Below are 6,319 nucleotides of genomic sequence, written 5' to 3'. Positions count from 1 at the left end.
ATCTGTGCCAAGACTGTTGTTTCACCTCTTACTACTTTTCATGCTTATGGAAGTCTTCTATCATGGCTCTTTTTCCTTCCTTTGTGTTTATGTTCATTTTTGTATTGTTTTGTTTATTCACAATATTTCTTCCCTTGCTTGCTCCCTTATTGCTCCGTATTTGCATTCAATCAGTGACAAAGACACAGAAGGAAAGAAAAACGAAAGGAGGCTGAAAGCAGCTTCTTTCCCCAGGTAGCACCACTCAACAAAATAGGTTTGTTTTGTTTTATATTGATGCTCCTATGTAGCCTAAACGAGCTTAAGCTAAATTTAGTTTTGCCACCCGATTTGTAAAATGACTAAATTAACCTTGAATCTTGAAATAACTGATACATGTTTCAGAATGCCCCGTATTTCCCCTCCCTCACTGCTTCCATCTAAGGTTTGGTGCCATTATAATGTACTATGTGGGACAAATCACACATATGCTCACAGGGCTGACCCAGTTAACATCAGGTTTCTTAAAGCTGCAATATGTAATATCTATGTAAGAAGTTTTAGTTCAAAATATTAAAAATACTAATTATCAACAGATGGTTTCAGTCTTGATATAACAAAGACAGGCTGCTGACTAAGAGTCAGCTAAGGAACACTAGACATCTGGCTGACTGAGCCAACAAGCTTATGGCAGCCAGTAGTACCATAGAGAGTGACAGAGAGAGATGTACTAAGCAGAAGTTAGTTAGGAGTTTCTCTGGTGACATGGTGTTCCCATTTGAGTGGCCTTCGACTGGGGTTCAGTTCTTACATATTACACTTTGGTGATATACAGCATATGTTTATTTAACTTATATTCACTTTGTCTCCAAAATGTAAAACCCGGAGAAATATGACGATTGGCTGCAGCAGCTCTTTAAGGCAGCATGATCAATATCAGTCATTTTTTTCTATCCTTACTTCAATATGTCTAATCCTCCCTCTCTCTCTCTCTCTCTCCCACACACACACACTGAGCGGTGCATTACAACCCTTTCCCTTCTTTACACTAAGTCAGACCTGTGCTTTCCAAGCTATGCTATTTGTACTCTAGGCGCCTGCTGATTTTGTTGATCTGAAACATTTTGTGCTTTTTTTTGTGCTGTTGGTCTGAAACAAAGGAGTCGGAGGCACAATGACATGTAATGGCAGGAATAATTGGTTCTGTTTTAATTAACTGAGTGGCACAGACAAATTAGTTGATTGCCTTAATAATAATGCTATTAGTGGAGAATTTCACCATGGTTAAGGTCACCAGCAGCGATTAGCATGTAATACAGATAGGAGACTGCGCAGGCAATTAGTGGAACCTCGAAATTTCATGGAGAGAAGATGGTAACTGAGCGTTACTGGTTCATCTCTACAATAATCCTGCTGCACAGCTGATTCTTAATTAGCTCAACTAAACAATGATGGAATTAAAGTTTTAATTATCCGTTAAAAAAAATTATCATTACAAGCAACTTAAAATAATAGTGAGGGTGATTATGGCATAGTGGTGTCTTTCCTGAAATGGTTATGAATTAGCATGATAGATGTCAAACGCTGTGTGTGTGTGTGTGTGTGTGTGTGTGAGAGACATATTTCAGTAGACATAGTGTAAGTAGAAATAATAGGCTAATTTTCCACTAAAATTACTTTGATTACCTTATATGTCTGTCTGTTGAAAAACTGCATCTCATATATTTCACTAAATATTCAACTAGAATGGCGCTCAGTAGAGCCCTTTCCTTTGCCAAAACCTAACATTCATTAATTTACTTTATTTTATTTGGAGCTGCATCAAAGTGTACACCAGCCACCTTCATTTTCATCAAGATCCATGTATTATTACCTAAGGAATGTGAAAAAATGTGTGAAAACACCCTGTCTTGCAATGTTAGGGAAAGTGAGAAAAAAGGTCCTTTTTATCTTGATCCCAACAGGAAGTTAATGGGGTTTATTCTGGGACAAAACCATCCAGGTTTTGTTGAAATAAGTTCAATAGTTTTTGTGGAATCATGCTGACAGACCAACCAACCAACAAACAGACAAGCAGACAAACAGACATGGGCCGGGGGAACAAAAGCACCTGTCCTTCAAATGCACCTGTGTAGCTATATGTTTATATTACCGAGTCTCTCTGTTATCAGTATGTTTGCAGATGTCTTTTTAAAAATGAGGGGAAAAGAATTCACTGGATTCAAGGCTTTTTCAAAGACAAGATACCTTCCACCTGCTCTGGCTGTCAGCTTCTTCTTCCAGCATTCCATCCTGGATGCTGACAAGAGTGAGAGATGGTCCACGCCCACGCAGTCATGATCATCCTGCCAACACAGCACACATAAAGAAACTGTCTGACTGTTTCACAAAAGCCAACCTGAGGCATGGAGCCGTTCGGGGACTTGCAGAAAAAAGCACAAGTATAACTAGTCAACATTTAGATTTAATTTGAGGTAATGGTATAAACTTCTGACATTTAAAGCCCTAAATGATGACAGCCCAGTGAGTGACACCCGATAAATGTAACGAGCGCACACTGCAGATTAATGATGTGTTTCCTTCTTCTCACTACCTGTCCTGACCTGCAGTAATGAGCTGCAGTCAGCTCTGTCTCTCTGTTAGAGGCGGTGTTGTTCACAAACCAGGCACAAACACACACTAACACACACACACATTTATTTTTTCATATGTGTAATTCTTATTTCAAAGTCATACGCAATATTTGCACCCACATTTAGAAGCGCATATGCAGACATACACAGACATGCTCTCATCCTTTTTACCCATTTCCTCCCTCCTCTGTGCTGCTATACACACCACACAACACACCACACACACACAGACACACACACACAGTTTTCTGGCTGATGCAGTTGGAGACAGGTTGGTTTAAGTCTCAAAGGGAGTATGCTCAGGGTGCTGTGTGTGTGTGCACATGTGTGTGAGTGTGTTTGTGTACGTGCACAAATGCATGAGTCAGGTGATAAAGAGGTCACTATCAGATCTTCTTATTTGGGGAATCAGCTGCTCCTGGGGTCTGTTGTGTGCTTAGCAAGAGCATCAACACAGCTGTTCCCAGAGCTCCTCACTCACTGTTTCTGCATCCTTACATAAGATATATTCAGATTCATGTTTCTTTCTGAATATATAATAATCAAGCATGACTGCACAGCAAATGCCCTCAATGCATTTTTCCTCCGTCTTTCACAAATGCCTTTGTGTGCATTGTTTTTGGTGCATATTATACAATATGTCAGTGAGTATTATATGCAGTGCATGCATGCCTTATGTCGATGTATTCAACCTGTTCTTGCTGTTTGTTGGCCTCATTTTGTCAGGTGTGCATCATCTCTGGGTGGTTGATCTCCACAAATGTTCACAATAAACAAACCAACAGCATGTAATGCAGTGATGTAATCTGTCCACAGTGCACAGGGTCTGCCACAAGGTGGCAATCTTCAGACAGGTTTGTAACAGGCTTGACACCGAGTCTCGAACCCAGTCAGACACACTGCAAAAAAAGCCAATTTAAAAGGTTATGTGTGGCATTCTTTTAAACACTTTGTTTCTGTCAGCATGGTCAGATTATGTTTTAAATGCAGTTTTAAATGTAAACACATGTTCTTTAAAATATATTCAAAACACAGAGGTTCATTCCACTACTTTTATTATGAGAAAAATCGTTTTTTTAAATTATCATTATTTTATAATTTTGGTATAACTTGAATGTTCGTAGAATCTAAAAATACAGTAAGATCCTGATTCTGAACTCATTTTTTGGTGCTCAGCTTTTCAAACATGAGGAACTGCCGGCTACCAGATGCCAACATCTGTCCCCTCATTCCAATTTACCCTTTGGTTTTAGGGTTGTTTCTTGTTGTTTGTTATGTAATCAGTACTAATTAACTACATCACAGCTGTCTCAAAAGAGCTTAGACAACTCTTCTTTCTATTGTTGTAAGGTTGTAATTTTCTCCATGTTGGGAATACACCTCAACTAATTAACACGTTTAAGTTCAGGTGTTTTATGTCAGAAAACTGAAGAAAAGATGAATGACTCATTTGCCATTTATAATAGAGCTGTCTAGGGCCATCAGTGTCAAGCTGAAGCAATTAGTCTTTGGCAGTTCTTACCAACATAATCAAGATAATCTAGAAACAAGATAATCAATAATGCCTTCTAATTCAGAAGTTATGTCAGACAGTCAAAGAATTTGAAGCTGTTATTCCCTTATGCTTTGAGACATTATGACAAAAAAGAACCTCTTCAATGCAACTCTTTGTGCACACAATACCAGAACTGAGGTACATGTCCACAGGGGTGTATTTTGGGGCTGGATTGGAATTGTATTTGAGGAACACCACTTGTGTGCTATCTGCTTCAAGATTTCGAACCATACCAACATAGCTGTTCCTTTGGAAACTTTCTCTTACATTGAAAAAAATCTACCTTGACTTAAGGCAAGAAATAAGACATACATTTGATGAATCTGCATCGACAACGGTTTGTTTTTACAGATTTTTGGGAGTTTCTGGAAATGGCGAGTCGCGCTGTACGCCCCTGATTTGCATTAAGTAATGTACACCTCAACCTTATGCAAATTCTATTCAACGCAACCAATGTGAATTGCATGGCTGCTTACATAGACATAAATGAGAAGTGTAGAAAGGACTAGTCATATTCCGCTATAAAATGACTACAACGACTAACAAAATAATTTGCAACTAATTTATTTTCAATCAATTAATCAGCTAATCATTGCAGCTTTACATTTTTTTCTCTGTTGAATTTGTACTTCCCCTCTACTAACGAATAAACAGAAACCTGGTTTTCAACAATGATCAGTATGCTGTTTAAGTTCTGGATGGCTTTGTTCTCACCTCAACAAACACAGCAAACAGCCGTTAACATGCCTGACTTTACAGAAGGCATTTCAGACGTGCTTGATGTGAGTGCACCTTCAGACTAAGCACAAGACAAATTACAAGGAATGTTTTTTTGCAGTGCAGACAGGGCAGGTCCAGGAGGCTTTATCCTTTTCATCTCCCTCACCGCCAATCAGAAACTCCCCTTTTACTAGACCCCCGCTTGCTTGTCAATCACTCCCCTCGGGCGATAGGTTGGAGCGAGACAAAAGAGGGAGGAGAGCGAGAGAAAGGGAGAGAGGATAAAACAGGAGGGGGGGGGGGGGGGGGGGGGGGGGGGAATGTGAGAGTGGTTGGAGGACACGGAGATGGGATGTTTAGAGAGAGCGGAGCATGTAGAGTAATCGCTAAGAGTGGATCCACTGTCTTGAACAGAAATGAATGAATGGGGTCAGGGACGCCCCTGAGAATAAAGAGAGAGAGAGAGAGGCAAGGCTTGATAGAATAAGAGAAAGGGGGATAACAGAAAGTAGGATGGAGTGAATGCATGCGGTGGAAATGGACTGAGAGCGACAGGAATCAAAGAACAGTTAGAAACAGAGAGTAAACACAGAAATGAGGAAAGAAAGTGTGCAAGATGGAGTGGAAAAGAAGAGGTAGCAGGAATACATCAAATAATGAAAGGGTGAGAGAGGGTAACACAAAGTGTAACTGGGCAGAAAAAAGAAAGGGAGAGGAGATTACAAAAGAAGAGAGTGAGGAAAGGACAGTTTAGAGAGAGAGAGAATAGAAAGACTGAGGGAACATGTCAGAAAAACAGAGAGAAGAGTGAGTACAGAAGTAAGATTAGAGGGAGAGAGAAAGACAGACAGATAGAGGGAGAAAGAGAGTGAGGAAGGTCTAGGCAAGGGAACAAAGTGATCTGCAAGTAGGAAATATAAACAGACAAATGTTTTTTACAAACAGAAACAGGGGTGAGAAGTATTTTCAACCATGAGAATTTCCTTGTTGAATCTTCCTTTGGATTAAATCCTCAGCCTATCTAAAACAGATAATAACTCTGCAGTCTCATGAATAATTGAATTATATTATAGGTTTGTGTGAGGGTTGTCCATTTTAATCACTTCAACTGAAATCATGTATTTTCCAGCAGTTTTGCTGCTAAAGCTTGGTCTCTGGGACTTGGAGGGGCTCCCCTTTATTGGCTACATGTATGGCAAACCCTGGCCTGCACTTGCTGCTCCCCATCACTCCACCATTTTGATCACCCATCAGCTGTACGTTAGCTACACCCCTGCATGAAAAATATAGTCATATTTATGAAAGGTTGGGGTCATTGTTTGTTCTCTCACTCAAAAGGCCTAAATAGAATCTTTGTTTTATCACTGGAGAAGTTTTATATTGAATCGTACTCATCCCTGTGCACCAAGAGCTACATCCCACAGTCGTACCT

Source organism: Sparus aurata, chromosome 7 (genome assembly GCF_900880675.1).
Source record: "Sparus aurata chromosome 7, fSpaAur1.1, whole genome shotgun sequence".
In the NCBI taxonomy this organism is placed as follows: domain Eukaryota; kingdom Metazoa; phylum Chordata; class Actinopteri; order Spariformes; family Sparidae; genus Sparus; species Sparus aurata.
The sequence above is the reverse complement of the archived record's forward strand: the minus strand, read 5'-3'. Positions refer to the sequence as shown.